Below are 18379 nucleotides of genomic sequence, written 5' to 3' on the forward strand. Positions count from 1 at the left end.
TGGAGAGGGTTAGAATTTTGATAAATAGTATCATCCTGCCTACATGTAGGTGAGTATTATATCCAAGCATGGGAACACAAAAACTAATTAAAGAAGTTTGGGGGGGGGGGAAGAAGTTTCAGGGAGAGAATGCAGATGTTAACACTTGCCAGGTATGAAAAAAAGAAAAAAAACCAAAAAACGATGAATTCTCACAGGTGTTAACAATGAAGACCCACGTATTTGCCAGGAACGGTGGCATATGCCTTTAATCCCAGCACTCGAGACACAAGCAAGCATAGCTCTATGCGTTCAGGGCTAGCCTTATCTACATAGCTTGTTCCAGGCCAGCCAGGGATACATAATGAGACTCTATCTCAAACTAAACAAACAAGGAACCCGTATTTATTAGGTACTTGGCAATCAGTGTGGCAAAACAGTTGAAGAAACGAGTGCTTGAACTGAACACAAATCCAAGGGGAGCTCCCCCTCGCACAGGCTCTTCCATCCCTCCATGAAAGTGGGAGCTAGTGTTACTGCAACCCACCCTTCTGGGCACACTTCAAGGCAAATGGCCATGTATGTGGTAATCAAAAGCAAAAGCCTTAAATTTTTATATAATTTTTACATGGGCAATTTCCCTAAGAGATCATGAATATGTGTGTGAAAATTTCATTCCAGAAGTATTAATGACTGTAGAACAGTTGAAATTCTAAAACATCAGTAAAATATGTTGTGGAAGGTTTGTGGCTTTAAAAACTCAGTTACGGGGGGGCTGGAGAGATGTCTCAGTGGCTAAGAGCACTGTCTGCTCTCCCAGAGGACCTGGGTTCAGTTTCCAGCACCCACGTGGTGGCTCACAACCATCTGTTATTGTGATCTTATGCCCTCTTCTGGTGTGCAGGTGTACATGCAGATAGAAACAACCAAAATAAATATTTTTAAAACTCAGCTATGTTACGTAAACAGTTTTTGTTTACTCTCACCCCTGAGATTAAACAACTCATGAGCTTTAAATTGTACAGTTTTGCCCACCTCCCACTCCAGCCTACCCAGGATCTGACTCACCTCTTTGCCCCCACCCCCTCCCGAATCCACAGTGTATGCTACTACCTATTGGCTTCTTGGTAGCTATCACATGCATCTACTCACATAACTTTTACTTAGTAACTGTGTCAAAGCAAAAAGGAATGATGTTGGCAAGTTATGGAAGTGGAAGGGAAGCAGTAAAAATGCTTCCATTAGGCAAATTATGCAACTACAGGAAGACATTCTGAGAGCGCTAGAGACTACATCTGCCAGACTATTACATTTAACAATTGTTACAAAACATCATTACTCTGTTTTATGAATAATTGTTGTTATTACCCTCATACTATGTCTAATTTGTACTTTATCACAGGTTCATATGCGTGAGGGAAAAGGCACAGAATACGTGGGATTCAGGATCACCCACAGTTTCAGATCCTTCTGGGGTCTTGGAATGTATCCTCCATGAACAGTGACCTGCAGTGCCTAACAAATACTATCTACATTAATTCAAGATGAAGCCTGAATGTGAACACAACGAATTCTACCAACCAAAATGGAATAAGTATTTTCTATACTAAACTGTCATGAATGAAATAAATTCCATTTTTTTTTACCACATTAGTAAAATCATGGTAACAGAATCTTCTGAATCAAAGTGAAAAACTATTCCAAACTCAGGAACGCAATGGCAAAGATTTTCAAACACTCGCAAGTTAAATGTAGGTACAAGTAGAATAGCAAACCATCAGAACTGTTTTATCTCAGATATAAAGCTGTCTAACATTAGAAAATCCATTAGTGGGCTGAGAGATGGCTCAGAGGTTAAGAACACTCACTGTTCTTCCAAAGGCTCTGAGTTCAATTCCCAGCAACCACATGGTGGTTCATAACCATCTATAGTAAGATCTGGTGTGTAGGCAGAATGTTGTATAAATAGTAAATAAATCTTAAAAAAGAAAAGAAAAGAAAATCTGTTAGTATAATTCATTTTGTTGAACAATTTTAAAATATGTGAGATAGCTCCAAAAATTACAAAGGAAAAGCAATTAAGGAAATCTCTTTTAAAAAAAAATTACAGGTAGGCAGTGGTGGCTCAATGCCTTTAATCCCAGCATGTGACAGGCAGAGGCAGGTGGATCTCTGAGTTCGGAGTTCAGAGTTCGGAGTTCAAGGCCAGCCTAGTCTACAGGGCAAGTTTCAGGACAGTTAAGGCTACACAGAGAAACCCTGCCTCTAAATAAACAAACAAACAAACAAACAAAGAGGACTACCAAATAGAATGATTCACATGCCTGAAACTGGCAAATGTAATGAATAGTAAAAGAACTAAGAGAACAAATATACCCCAAAAGAAATCAAAACTGAATTTACATGAGAGGAAAAAAAGGCCATAAACAGCCCGTCCCCAAGAAAGTGGAAAACGGAAGGGGTGTGGGGGAGCCATATCTTGATGTACACGCAAGCTGAGCCTCCACTCTGCACCACTAGAAGTCGTATTTCCAAGTGATCTCAGATCAGAGCATTGCTAGCTGGTAACAGCAGAATAAATCAACACTTAAATATACGGCACTTGGAAGGCTGAGGCAAGAGAATCAGCAGTTCTACGATAATCCACCATGGCTGGCTGAAAACTACAAATACAGTGACAGCTGGGATGGGACATTGATAGAGGGCTTGCCTAGCATGCGTGAGACCCTTGGTTTCAATTCCAGAACTGCAAAACAAACACAACAACAGCTAACACACACATGCATACAGATAGTTACATATAAAATTTATATAAAATGATGCATTTCTGCATTTTGTTTTCCATGGGCAATAAAAATTGTATCTAAAATTATTAAATAAATATTGTAGAAAAATGATATAGTGGGTAAAAAAAACGTGTGTTCACCCTAACTTTTATCTGAATGAGTAAATAATCAAAAATTGCCAAGAAAAGCTCCAAAGAATGACTGATGAAGTGGCTCTTTAAACCCTAAAATGTTACAAAACCAAGGAAACTATAAGTGAAACTATGCAGTGTCACTACGGAACCATCAACTGAATGGCTAATCACCGCATGATACAAAACAATAGCTGGCCATCTGATTCCTTACACCAAATAGAACCTCACAGTGAACACTACAAAATAAGCAGGCAGAACATAAACCTGGATGCCCCAAAGACAAACACTGAAAATTCAGTCACACAATTTGAAAGTGTCTCCAAGGAGGGCATGGTGGCACATGCCTTTGATCCCAGCACTCAGGGAGGCAAAGGTAGGCGTTTCACTATGAGTTTGAGGCCAGCCTGGTCCAGGACAGCCAAGGCTACACAGGAAACCGTGTCTCAAAAAAAAAAAAAAAAAAAAAGGCAAACGAAAATGCTTCCACATGCCAACATGTCTAAGTTAACAACAAACTGAACAAACTGATAGTAGAGTCTGCTGTGCTTGCTGCACTCAGCCATGGTCAATCTGTGCAGACAAACAGATCCCACATCCACTGAAGCACAGTGCTGTAAGAATCTCACACCCCAACTGCCTGAACTTCCTGGAGAAGAGCCTGGTACTGCATTAAAATGTTTATGTGCACACATTCTTTGACACAGAAATGCCTCACAAAGACACGCATATGAGTATGCCCAGACAAGCACTGCACAAGAGTCAAAAACAGTTCACCAGCGAGCACTCGTGTGCCGACACATGAAAGGGGTGCGGCTGGAGGCTCGTTTGACTCCTGCACTTTCATTTTTTAAATATTTCTATTTTATTATTTATACAGTGTTCTGTCTGCATGTGTGCCTGCACCCCAGAAAGGTCCACCAGATCTCATTATAGATGGTTGTGAGCCACCATGTGGGTGTCAGGAATTGAACTCAGGACCTCTGGAAGAGTAGCCTGTGCTCATAACCACTGAGCCAGCTCTCAGACAGCCCATGACTCTACTCCTGTATTTTTAAACCAGCCTAGACAACCTAGTAAGGGCACATTTCAACAAACAAAAGATGAAAATAATGACATAATTAGTTTAGCTTTTTAATTTTTTAATGTATGTTTGTTTTGCCTTTATGTATGTATGTTCACCATGTGTATGCCTAGTGCTCATGGAGTTGTAAGTGTGCATGAGAACCTCTAGATCTGCAGTACACACAGTTGTGAGCCACCATGTGGGGTACCAGGAAGATAACCCAGAGGCTCTACAGTGCAGCTAGTGCTAAGGGCTGAGCCATCTCTCCAGTCCCGACACAGCAATCTATAAAAATCAGTTACGAAAAGGAAGCTTGGGGCTGAAGGATGGTAAAGCGAGAATACTGGCCTTGCAGAGGACCCGAGTTCAATTCCCAGATCAAACAGCCCACAACTACCTGTGTAACTCCAGATCCTAGAGATAGGAAACCCTCTTCTGCATATAGCCCACACACAGGCACATACATATAATTGAAAATAAATTTTTTGTTTGTTTGTTTTTAAGGAAGCCTAAGAGGCTGGAGAGATGGCTCAGAAGGTAAGTTCTCTTGCAGAGATCCAGAGTTCAGTTTCCTTCCAGTGTCTCACTATGCAGTCCTGGCTGACCTAGAACTCATCCAAATCAGTTTTATCTGTGGCCTTCTTCATGACTATATTCTCCCCAAACAGTGTTTGTCCTTGGTAATTTCTAAGCATTTTACTCCCCAAACTACAACTACTCTCTATTTCTTCCCCAAACTCCAAGTCTGTACATCTCCTGGACATTCTATCAATATTTCGGATCAACATGTCCAACAGCAAACTTGGTACTCTGTCTGCCCTCTGTATCATTTCCAGAACAAGTGTCCTCCAGCATAGCATTACTCAACTGAAAGGGCGCTAACCACATCACCTAGGAAATTCAAACCTCCAGCTGGTGGTGTGGTGCACAACTTCAATCTCAGCACTTAGGAGGCAGAGGCAGATGGACCTCTGAGTTGGAGGCCAACCTACTCTACAGAGTGAGTTTCAGGACAGCCAGGGCCACACAGAGAAACCATCTTGTAAAGACAAAATAAGAAGAAAATTTTAAACTCCTTCGTTAGTTGTACTTTTCCACTGCTCAAGTTCCACCTCCTTTTTCAAACCTCTGAGCAAAAACCCACACTCCCACACCACCAAACCATTAACTGCCCTGCACATGACTACCTCACAAATATTCCCCTTCCCCTCTACAGGATCAGTTCCATCTACCAAAAAAAATTATTTTTAAAGATGAACAGATAAAACTATCATGTACAACATGGTATTCTTGTGTTTATCTCCATACAGATATGTAAATATATAGCTAGATACTGAATTGGCTAAACCTAGGCTTCAGAGTTCATGATCTTACGCATTCAGCATTGTAGTAGCGGGCATCCCACGACCATTCTTAAGTTTTTGGAACATGGTCTCTGGTAGCCGAGGCTCTGCTGTCTGCTATAAAGCCAAAGATGACCTTGAACTTCTGATCTTCTTGCCTCCAGCTCCCAAGTGGCAATTCCAAGTGTGGATCACAACACCCTCCTCCATTTATGTAGTGCTAGGGACAAACCCAGGATTTGTTCATAACAGACAAGCACCCTGCCAAATTAGCTATATTCCCAACCCTCTTTTGACATTTTCCAAGAATACTATATAAAATCATTAACTATAGTCACTCTGCTGGTATGAAAGACCTCACAAAATTCTTCTTGTCTGACTATAATTATGTACCCTTTGACCAGCATCTCAACTCCTCCTTGTTGTAGTGATTTCTGTGCCTGGCAGAGATCTTGTTGCAGTCCAGACTTTGGCACTGTCATTATTACGAAGCATCTCCTGTCCTAGTATTGTTTAAACATTGTTCTCCATCATCGTCTCAATAGTCAAATAAGCTGAACAGCCTATAGCTGGACAGGGGAGAAAGAGGCCCAGAGAAAAAGAAGGGGATCTCAGGTGAGGACTGCAGAAAGCAGCCTTTGGTGACATGGATGAAAGAGGTGGTGCCAGGGTGACAGACAAACGGCAGGTAGGGAGCTACATGGTAGAGCAGGCCAGGCCAATGCTGTCGCGCTAGAACAGCTGAGTATCTGCCCAGCTACGCTGCCTGAAGCTTTCAATAAATATAAAGGTCTCTGTGTTACTACTCAGAGCAAGGGCAGGCATAGAAACCAAACATTTACACCTCTCAGCTAAGCAGCCTCTTCTAAAGTTTATCGTGTATATGTTTGTGCAAAGGCACACACCAAGGCCACAGCACACAGAGGTCAAGACAACTTGTGGAAGTCAGTTCTCTTTCTACAGTATGGGTCCCAGGGTGGAAATCACGCTGTGCGGCTTCACTAGCAGCGCCTTCACCTGCTGAGCCACCTTGCTGCCCTCACGACCATTCCACCCTCTACTTTTAGGAATTCAGCTTTTTAAGAGTCCACAGAAGAGTGAGATCACATGCCTGGATTTCACTTAACATAATGCCAACTTGCTTTATGTCGTCAGAAACGACAGAACTTCCTTGTGAAGACTCAATAGTGTTATTTCAATAGACAAATATGTTTTGTGAGCTGTTGCAATACACAAGGTAATGGAACAAGGTAATGGAACTATCTCTTTCACATACTGATTCCATTTACCTTAGGTACACACACCATACAGTGCTTCTACTTTTAACTTTGTGAGGAACCTACAAGCTGTTTTTCATAATGGCTATAATTAACATTCTCGTCAGTCGTGAATAGGCATTTTCTTTTTTGTTTTGTTGATGTGTTTTGGTTTTTGAGACAGGGTTTCTCTGTGTCGCCTTGGCTTTCCTGGACTCACTTTGTAGACCAGGCTGGCCTCAGACTCAGAGATCTGCCTGCCTCTGCCTCCCACAGCACTGGGATTACAGGCGTGCAACCACCGTGCCCGGCTGGCATTTTTTTTTCATACTCCATCATACTCTACAACCTTTTGTCTTTTTGTGAACTGTCTTCCAAATAAAGTGTTATCTCACTGTAGTTTTTCCTTTGTATTCCTTGATTGGTAATATCGAGAATTTTTTTGTGTCTTGTGTCTTATCAGCCATTTGTCCGTGTTAAGAAAAATCTGTTCATAGCTGGGCAGTGGTGTGCATGCCTTTAATCCTACCACTTTCGGAGTTAGAAGCAAGTGGATCTCTGTGAGGTGTTGCAGGTTGGTCTGATGCTTGTATTTTGATGCTAATTACTGGCCCTCAGGATCTAGTTAGTTACTGCCTGGGTACACCTGTCCTTGTTGTGTTAGGCTGCCTAAGACATACCTGATCGGTTGATTAAAGGCCTAAAACCTAAGCAGGCCAGAATGGGGTAGGCATGGCTAAGGTTCCCCAGCTTTTGAGAAGAGGAGACAGATGAGGAGGGAGAAAGAAGGAGATGCCAAGAAGGGTTAGCATGGAGAAGGAACCACGTGGGATGGGAGGAATGGCTCCAATAATGGCATTGAAAAGCCCAGATAAAGAATACAAGCAAGTATTTATAAGATGATGGATGGAAGGTAGCCCAGATGAGGATGCTTGAGGAGGGTGGTATTGGATAGGGACTGAGATGGATGGTGAGGTTACTGAGAGAGCATAAGAGAAATATCTGACCATCCCAAGGTAAATGAGGCAATTATAAAAATATAAGAGGTGTCTGTCTTATTAATTTTGACAGTGGGTTAAATAATTCCGCCTTGATAATCACAGGGCAAATAAAAAACATATTTAGCCCAACACCAATTGTATTTACAACAGTGAGGCCAGCCTGGTCTACAGAGTGAGTTCCAGGACTACCAGGGCTACACAGAAAAACCCTGTCTCTGGAAGAAAGAAAAAATAAATCTGTTCAGATATTTTAAATTGGGTTGTGTTCTTACTACTGAGTTCCTTATATTTGAGGTTTTTTTGGTTGGTTGGTTTTTTTTTTTTTTTTTTTTTTGGTTGGTTGGTTGGTTTTGGTTTTTCAAGGCAGTTTCTCTGTGTAGCCCTGGCTGTCCTGGAACTCACTCTGTAGATCAGGCTGGCCTTGAACTCAGAGCTCTGCTGCCTCTGCTTTCCCAGGGCTGAAATTAAAGGTGTGCAGCTGCAGCAGCACAGCACAGCTGCTGCCTGGCTACTGTTTTGTTCTGTTTAGTTGTTTTGTCGGTGTGGACATTCTTAACGATGCTAATGGTCCCAACCCATGAACACTGGACATTTGCATGTATTTGTATCCTCTTTCATCAATGTTTCATAACTTTTAGCTTTCAAATAATAATTGTTATTATTACTTTCTATAGCTATTGTAAGTGGAATTTATTTTTTCCAAGACAGAGAGAAGTTAGTACATAAAAACTTTACAAGTTTTTTTTTTAAGATTAAGAAGGTACTGTACTGCTTCTTTCTCCTTCTCATTTGCTGGTTTATTCTGCAGTGCCGGAAGCTGAATCTACAACACCCTTCAAATGCACATGCTGTCACTGACCCGGCTCCCCCCTCACCTCTAGTATGTTGACTGCATATCCTGCAGCTGATCTGTTTGCACTCAGGGTGTGTCGTGTTCAGTTTTCTTAAGTAGAAGTGTGTTAAGTTTCTGTCAATGTGACAGCTATCTGAGAGGAAATGTTTATAGATTGATTTGGGCTCACAGTTTCAGTCCGCGATGCTATGGCAGAATCCTGGTAGGCATGATGGGAAAGAGCCCAACATTTCCTTGCAAAAAGGAATGGGAGGTAACAAATGAAAAAAGAATCTTGAGACATGGTAGAACCTCCACAGGCATGCTCCCAGTAACCTATTTCCTCTATGCCTAATCTCCTACTTCTTCCACCTCCCAATGCCATAACTTATGAACACATCAGTGGAGTAACTGATAAAAGCAAAGCCCTCTCATCCAATTATTTCCTCCAAAGTTCTGTATCTGAATACTGCTATTTTGGGAACTAAATACTCTGCAGCAGTTCTATAGTCAAGTCTGAGAGACAGCTTACCTTTTCAATTTGGATGCTTTTTATTTCTCTTTATTTATTGCTCTGAATAGGATTTGACATTTTATGTCAAAGTGATAATGTGGTCATCTGTGTTTTTTTCCAGTGTCAACATTTCCCCACTCAGGATGTTAGCTGTGGATTTTGTTAAAATTGGTAGCTATTATGTTATGAATTCTATACCTCATTTGTTGAGTTTTTGCCAAGGGATACTGACTTTTGACAAATGCTTTTGCTGAATCTACTAAAATGATCACCTATGGTTTTCTGTTCTCTTGACGTGGTCACCTACATTTCTGTGTTGAACCATCTTTGCACCTCTGAATGAATCCCACCTTGTCATAGTGAATAATCTTTTTTAATGTCACTCAATTTTGCTCGATATTAGCTTACTGAAGATTTCTGCATCTGTATTCAAACATAATAGTTTGGCTTTTTGTCCTGTTTTGTTTCTTAAGACAGGGTCTCACCATATTACCCTTGAATTCACAGGGATCCACCTACCTCTGCCTAAGTGTTGGGATTACGGGTACACAGCACCATGCCAGTTTTTTTCTTGTTATCTGTGTCTGGTTTAGGTATCAGAAACCTCAAAATGAACGTGAAAGGAATCCCTTCCAAATTCTTACAGAGTTTTCCCAGAACTGGTATCAGTCTTTTAGATGCTTGGTAGAAGCTTTAAGTGGAGTCATTAGACCCTGAGCTTTCACTCTATGACAGACTTTTACTGATTCAGTCTTCTTTCTCGTTACTAGACTGCTCACATTTTCTATTTCTCCATAATTCAATCTTGGCAAATTGCATGCATCCATGAACTTATTTCCCTATTTGTCAAATATTCTTCTTAACCCTCAAGAGTCTATGCAAGTACCACTCTCTCCAATATAGAACAGAATATAGTGAGTGCAGAGTCTGGGTTACTTAAGTATCTAGACAGTACAACATGTCTCTGCTATGTATCATCAAAATATCCTGAATGAGAAAGTGTGGCCACGTTAAAACTGCCCAGTTTCATGTCAGTTTCTTTTAAAAAAAAAACATCTATTGTTGACACTTACTCTATGCCAAGCATTACCCTGAAGATGCCACTATCACTCAGACAAAGTGCCTTTTCCTCATGGTGTTTGTATTCACTCACTTTTATGCTCCATTAGAAGCATTTTTGTTACCTCTGCAACACCTATTATCAATAAACTGCTTCTCTAAAAAATTAAAGTACTGGGGTAGGCGCACGCCTTTAATCCTAGCACTGGCTAGCCTATACAGCCCAGGACAAGCAGGACTACAGAGAGATCCTGTGGGGGCGGGGGCAGTGGAGTGCAGTGGCCAGCAAGACACTCTGATGTGTTCTGACTGTCAGTTTAATGACAGTTTAATGACTCTTCCAGGAAAGCACAGAACGAGGCTTCTGAGGAAAGTTTACTCTATATAAAGCAACAGCTCAGCTTCTAAGCTCCAGCACTGATTGTCACAGTACAGGTGACAGCACAAGCCTTTAGACTTACGAGAGTCAGCTACTCTCCAGGGTCCCTTCTGAGGACAGCCGTATGACTTTCCACTGCTTCCCACTGGTTAAGTGTCTAGAGAACACCAAGCTCCAGGTTCCACTAAAAGCCACTACCTAGAAACTGCCTGGAAAAGAGTCTGAAGAGCAGCGAGTCCAGTCATGGGATGGAAGCAGTGGCCCAGTACCGAGAAGGAACACAACATCGCCTTCCCACTGCTTCAGAGAGACGTGCAGAAGAGTGCGGGGGTTTCCTCTGGGTGGTCCTAACACACTAAACCAACAAAACCAAAGCCAGTCAGCTAATTACAGCAGGGCACATTTCACTTTAATTAAAAAACAAAAACCATGAATCCAGTTCAAACCAGGAGGTGGCAAGCTTTCCTCTGCAGAAGGAACAGAACTTAAGACTACCAATTCAGACTACCACTATCTTCTCCCTGGACATCTCAGTGCAAAGCCACTGCTTCACTACCTCACAACTAGAGGGCAGGCTGTGTATCACTCAAACACACCATTACCTGGCACAACTGCACTGCACAAAAATAAACAATAAAAGTTTACAGACACCCTTATCAAGATTAAACTCAATTTAATGACTCTACATGAAGAGCACCAGGATGGAGAAATGGCTCGAGTTAAGAGTGCACACTGCTGCAGCACAGAAACTGAACTGGATTCCTCCCCTGGATATTTGGCCTCAGCCCTAGAAGAAGAAACTGTTCATGGCTAGCACCATTATTGTACTATATTCTTTAAGGTTTTCTTTTCTCATAGTAACTCTTTAAACTTTCCTTTTAAACTTTAAAGTAAAGCTGCCTGGTGGTGGCACGCACCTTTAATCCTGCACTCAGAAGGCAGAGGCAGGAGGATCTCTAAGAGTTCAAGGCCAGCGTGATCTACAAAGTGAGTCAGGACAGCCAGGACTGCACAGAAAACCCTGTCTTGAAAAAAAGTAAATAAAACAAAAAAGATCTAGGCATACTAAACAAAAAGTGACTATAAAAACATTGAGAATAGGATTTTTTTTAAAAAAACATGAAATGACTGGGGAGGTCCTCCTAAGCCCAAAACCTTGAGACCAAAAACCTTGAGACCATTACGAAAAGGTCAGATCAGCCAAGCATGGTGGCGCACACCTGAAATCCCAGCACTTGGGAAGCAAAGGCTGCCTGGTCTACAAGGACAAGCCATGGCTACACAGAGAAACCCTGTCTGGAAGGGGGGGGGCTTTTTGCACAATAAACAACAAAAAAAATTTAGTAAGTAACAAACTAAGAGAACAAAATGTCTAATACATAGCAAAAAGCTGCTACACTTTTCAGAGCTCCTCTAAATTAACAAGAAAAGAGAGCTGAGGCTATGGCTCAGTTAGTAAAAGTGTTTGCCATATACACCAAAGGACCTGAGTGCAGATACCATCACCCACACAAAAAGCAAGACAGAGACACGCATCTGTAAGCCCAGCCCCTGGGGGACAAAGACAGGAGGATCTCTATGGCGGGCTGACCAGCAAGTCTACCCAGTCAGTATGTGCCAGGTTCAGCAAGAGATCCTGTCTCATAAAATACAGTGGAGAAAGATAAAAGACGACAATGTCAGTCTTTAGCCTCCACACTTATGTGTACTCGCACCCGCAGATACAAACATGTACAAACACATATGTGTACACACATGCCCGCAGATAAACACATACAAACACATACAAACACACAGGAAAAGATAATCAACAAGGAAAATTCAATGGGAGAAAATGATATAAAAATCAATTCACAAAAGGAATCTAGCCAATTACAGCCAGACAGACGGCTCAGTGAATGAAGCGGCCAGCCATCCAAGCCTAGTGAGTGAGCTGAATTTGACCCTTGCAGAGGTAGAAAAAGAAACCCGCCTCTCACAACTGTCCTTTGTGCCATATGCACACATACACCCCAAACCACTAAACTGATAATTTAAAAGATTAAGTAATAAAAACATGCCATACTGAAAATAATATAATCAGCAAAGGCCCATAACAGAACACTTGCCTGGTTTACAGAGCTCCACAGCTGTGAAAATGAACAAGTGAAATGAACAACTTTTTTAAAGCCACCATGTCATCTACCTGATGCAAACCCTTCAAAAGGACAAAACTACCCAGGCCAGCCCACCAACACCTCACACCTTCTCACTCAGGGGCTCCTGCCCATGCATCGGACAGAAAGGCCAGCACCGTCTCCTCTAGACGGTCTAACGTGTGCCCCCACAGGTCCTCAGGCAGAGCTTCAGGGCTCCTTGACGCCTCTGTGCTGTCAGACACCCACTCCATCAGCTAGCCCACAGGCTGCACGTCAGCCCAGACTCCAGCACTTCTTCCTAGATTCAGGCCTCCCTAGAACCCTATTGCCAATGCAGCAACCAGTGGGTTCTGTTTGTGGGTTGTTATTTTTAGTTTTTTGAGGCAGGTTCTCACTGTGTAGTGCAGGCTGGCCTCAAATTTTGTATAATCTTCTGCTTCAGCCTCCTAGGATTACAGGTTGAGCCATCATGCCTAGCATCTTTTTTGTTATGTCTGATCATATCACTTTTGCTTAAAACCTTTTCAGGGATTTCCCATGTGAAATGGACTAATTCATTTGTTCATCTTTACAGAGCAGGACCCATAGTGAAAGCCAAGCTTTAAAATGTTTCCAGGGCCCTTTTACTACTCTCACCCCTCACTCCTAACATCATCCAATCACAACGGCCTCTTCAAACACGTCAGACATGCCCCCTTCAACGCTTTTGCAAAAATGGGTCCTTATACACTCCTCCTCCAGGAGTCTTCATGGCTAATGCCACTGTACCTTCAGGTCTCTGCAGACTTCATCTGTATCGGAATATCACTATCCTGGCACTTTCACTTAACACCAAACCCAAAGCTAGAGAGGATGGTTACATGTTAAGATCATTTGTACACAGGAGGCAATAGCACATGCCTGTAATCCCAGCACTTGGGAGGCAGAGGCTGGTGGATCTCTGTGAGTTCAAGGCCAGCCTGGTCTAAAACGTGAGTCCAGGATAGCTAAGGCCACACAGAGAAACCATGTCTCAAAAAAAAATAATAATAATAATCACGTCACTCTTGCAGAGGACACAAATTCAATTCCTGGCATCCCTAACCCCATCTGGCCATTCAAACTGTCTGAAACTCCAGCTCTCATGAATCAAACACCTTTCTTCTAGCCCCTGTGGGGACCTCAATCCTTATGTTCCTACCCCACCCACAAACACATATACACCTGAATCCATATGTACCTACCCCACCCAGAAACACATATACACCTAAATCCATATGTACCTACCCCACCCCACACATATACACGTTGTAAGTTATAAAAGTAAATAAACCTAGCGCGTGCTTCCTTGGGCCCTGCTGCTCTTTTGAAGACTCTTATTGGCCAAGAATCTATATAACTTGGGTATGTTTTGTATGTTTTCCCTTCACTAGGGCCAGACTATGTACCTGTCATGGTCACTGATGGATTATAATTACCGAGAAGTGTGTCTGGCAAGTAGTACACATTTGTAATAGTTGAATAAATGGTTTTACACCCGTCTGTGGAATAATCTAATTAATGACTAAATGACTACCTAGGAACAAAGACTGGGTCTGGGATTTGGCTTATCTCTGTTCTTCTTAGAGACTAACAGAGGGTTTGGCACAGTCCAGGCACCAAAGTGTTAATTAAAAAAATACCTCAGGCATGATGGGAATGGCTTAACGCCAGCACTTGGGATATGAGACAGGACTAGTGGCAGCTTAGGTAAACCAGAGCCACACAGCAAAGAGTGTCAGAGAAGGGGGAGAGGGGTGGGCAGACAGAGAGACAGAGACAGGCTGACAGACAGAAGCAACAAAATAGCTTTTTAAAAATCTATCAGAAGACAAATTTAAAACTAAGCCATCCAGAGCTTTTAATGGGGAACTCTACCTTCTGATATAGCTTGGCAGGTATGTAAGCTGATACTTTTTACTTTTTTAAGCTTAAGCCAGCAACATCTTTAACATTTAAATCCCTCAGAATGGGCCCTTTAACTCAGCAGTTTCATAGATACAAAAACAAGAGCACTGGTGGTACAGGCCTGCAACGTCAGCTACTAAGGAGGCTGAGGCAAGAGGATCTTAAGTTCAAGGCCTGTCTGTGCTTGAGGGAGCTCTTGTCTCAAAACCAGAGAGACAGCTCAGTAGAAGAGTGCTTGCTTAGCATGCACAAGGGCCTGAGTTCAAATCCCAGTAGAAAAAAATAACTACAAGTACATCATTTTAGCACTGCTTGTAAAGTGAAGAGATAAGCAACCTACATGCCCATCAATGGAAACACAGCCAGGAAGGGTGTCTCATACCTATAACCCAAAACACCAGAGGATAAAGCAGGAAATCATCATGAACAGGAGGCCAGATGGACTAGAATGAGACCCTGTATCAATAATAAAAATTTAAAAAGGGACTGAGAGATTGGCTTGGTGGCTAAGAGCACGGACTGCTCTTCCAAAGGAAGAGCATTCACAAGGATGGTTCACAACCATCTGTAATCCAATTCCAAGGATCCAATCCTTTCTTCTGGCATCTAAATACAGGTACAAAGGAAGAACAAACACGCAGACAAAATACACATACACATAGTAACAATCGTTAAAGGTGAAGAAAACCAGGCAAATATCCCATGCATGTCACGACGTGATGGAACAGTCTTTTCCTAAGAAAGAGGTGATCCTTCTGATCTAGTGAGCAAACCACGGGGCCTGCACCACACGTTCTGTGTTTGAATCCTGGCTCTCTAATTTACTGTAACTCCAGGCATGTTCAATTTCTCTACATTTCTGTCTTTTCATCAAAAACTAGGACTAGTACTACTATTATGCCAGCACACCGCTCACTGTGAACAACTCCTGATAGCACCTGCAATGCTCATGGCATGTCACACAGCCATATAACCACTCACACACACAGGGACGGTCACTAACACTGAAGAGCGACAGGAAAGCTCTGGGACTAGGGATGTAATCCCGTCTACCTCAGTGACTAAAGGGAACGTGTCTATGTAACTAAGAAGAAAAAGCACAACAGAAGTCTCACCTCCAAGAAATGGGGAAAATATACTTCTACTTCTTACACTTTTTTTTCCTAATATATAATGCATTAGTGGGGTGCTAGAGAGATGGTTTGGCTGTTAAAAGCACTGGCTGCTCTTCCAGAGAACCTGAGTTCAATCCCACAACCATCTGTAACTCCATTCCCACAAGACCCCAACACCTATTCTGGCTCCCAAGGAGACCAGACATACACATGGTGTACAAACACATGTGTGTGCAAACACCCTTACACATAAAAATAAATGTAAAACTAAAATAAAAGCAGCAGTGGGGTGCTTTGCAACGTTTTCAAACTATCGTATATAATAAAATGTATAAATGAAGCAAAACACATCTATATTCTCAAATATTTATCATTTCTTTATGGGAAAACATTCAAAATCCTTTCTCCTAACATTCAATTTTATGTCTGTGAGTGCTCCGTCTCCCTATATATATGTCTGCATGACAGAAGAGGGCATCACACCCCAGTATAGAAGGTCATGAGCCTCCATGTGGATGCTGGGAATTGAACTCAGGTCCTCTGGAAGAACAACCAGTGTTCTTAACCACTGAGCCATCTCTCTAGCCTCACATATATTTTTTTAATGGAGGGATTATACAAAAACAAATACATACATACATAATACATACATACACAAACACAAAAATAAATGTAATTTTTAAATTTAATTTTAATGAAGTAAAATCAGAACAAACGCTTCTAAGATATAGTTTAGTTTAAACTGAGAATTTTTACACTTGATTTTGAATCCTCAATAGAAAATAATTTGATCAACTGACATTTGTCTATTAAGAAACAATTAAGAAATCAAAACTTGGGCTGGAGAGATGGCTCAGTGGTTAAGAGCACTGGCTGCTCTTCCAAAGGACCCGGGTTCAATTCCCAGCACCCACATGGCAGCTCACAACTGTCTGTAATGCCAATTCTAAAGAATTTGAAACCTTCACACTATTGCACATAAAATAAAATTAAATGAATTAAAAAAAAAAAAAAAAGAAACCAAAACTTTCAAAAATTACGAAATAAGAAAAACTTTAAATGGCTACATCTCCTCTTGGCAATCACACACAAATTTACCCTTAATATACCATATTCTCAGGAAAAACAAAGAAAGGACGTCAGAAAGAAAAAGCCTCTGCTGGCGCTCAGGGAGGCAGTTGGAGGCCGCCCTGGTCTACAAAACAAGGCCAGGAAAACCAAAATATAAAAAATAAAGAAAAAGAAAACTCTCTCAGCCATGGCTTCTGAAATGACGGGAAAACAGACTAAGTAGTTATGCTTGTCAGTTTGATGCAAAGGAATTCTGCGATAATTTTTTTTTTTAACTCAGCAGGACTAAGAAATTCAAGTGTGTTTTTAATTAAAGTTATCGCTATAAACTCAACTAGAGAAAAAAAATTAATTCCCCAAGATGAACTTCCAAGCAGACACTGACAAAGAACTCAAACATACCAAATTCTCCTTTAGTGAACCAACCTTTGCTCATTTACATTAACTTATAATAATAAAAAAAATCCCATAGTCTAAAGATTTGAAGAAGAGGAAATAAACCTGCACCGAGCACAGCAAAAGTAAGAGATTCCTCAGAGCTAATGTTTTCCTCGCTTCTGTGAAGCGCTTAGTCACGTCTGCCGATTCGCAGGGAGAGCATTTCAGACTTGAAAGCGGCAAACTCCTGTCACCTGAGTTGTCCACGGCCAGCAAAGGCAGCAGCAGCCAGCCAAGCACACCCACCAGAGCCTTCTCTGTTCCGCCTCTGTTTGCAGTAACAAGGAAGGTTTGTGGAGTTTCCCTCGCTGACACCAAACACTAAAGGTGAGAATTAAAAGGTCCAAAACCCATCCCTTCCCTTCTCTTCTACTGCAATAGAAACAGCAAGTTAAAAGTCTAGGCTGGACGTTACCCCCTTAGGCAACTAACAAAACCCAAAGCCGAGGCTAACAGGCTTTAAGAGCATACTTCCCGGAGAGCAGCAGGGGCCTTAAAATCTGATAACATTGTTTCCAGTTCGCCCTCCGCGAGAACAGTAAGGTTTTCACAAAATGTTATTTCAAGAGCAGGGTAATCTTGGAAAAGGCCAAGTAAAGTGCCCGTGCCAACCACCATATCCCAGCACCCTACTCAGCCGTGGAGATGCTAAGCACAAAGGTCGACTATAGAGACACCTGAAAACGTTCTCCACCAGATACAGTAAGAGCCTGTCAAGGACCCAGCACGTTCTTTGCAAACATAACTGCAGGTGGGGGGAAAAATCTAAAACAATGCGGTCAAAGCTCTGAGGCGGAGAGCAGCTGGCTGAAAGGTCACGAAGGGCTCTCACAACCATCACGGCTTATTTACGACGAGGCCTTCTTTTCCTTCCAAAATCAAAATGCGAGCGCTCTTAGGACAGCGCGGCTTGCACCTGTTAAGTCTCGGCTACTGGGGAGGCTGAGGCAGGAGGACGGCTTGACAGGCGGAACGGAGAGGAAGACCGACGGCTCGACCTCGGCTCTCGCAAGCACCCTTTCCACTCCCAGCACTCTGCAAAGCTCCCTTTCCGCGTGGACGCTGCCATCTTTATCGCACGGCCCGCGGCTGGCCCCTCTTTCTGGATAAGAGGCCGGGACCTGACGCCCGGGCAGCGTCGGGCAGCCAGGCCCCGGGAGGCCGGGAGACGCGCGCGGATTCACCGCGGGGCCAGGCTGCCGCTCCGGGCACGCCGCGGGGTCGCCCCGACCCGGGTCCCTGCCCGAGCCCAGGGCAGAGCGCGGGGGCGGCGGGGGCGGGGCGGGCGCGGCCGAGCGAGCGCTCGCTCTCCCGTAACGAACGCGGCTCGCGTGCTCGGCGCCCA

General features: G+C 42.7%; 1 protein-coding gene across 1 annotated transcript in view; it reads right to left on the reverse strand.

Moving 5' to 3' along the window:
* The window catches only part of Rabep1 (rabaptin, RAB GTPase binding effector protein 1), a gene marked incomplete in the record, with an annotated part of 80499 nt that overhangs the window by 61531 nt on the left and 589 nt on the right, over positions 1-18379 (reverse strand).

Source organism: Psammomys obesus, unplaced genomic scaffold, assembly GCF_907164565.1.
Source record: "Psammomys obesus unplaced genomic scaffold, mPsaObe1.curated_primary_1811, whole genome shotgun sequence".
NCBI lineage: Eukaryota > Metazoa > Chordata > Mammalia > Rodentia > Muridae > Psammomys > Psammomys obesus.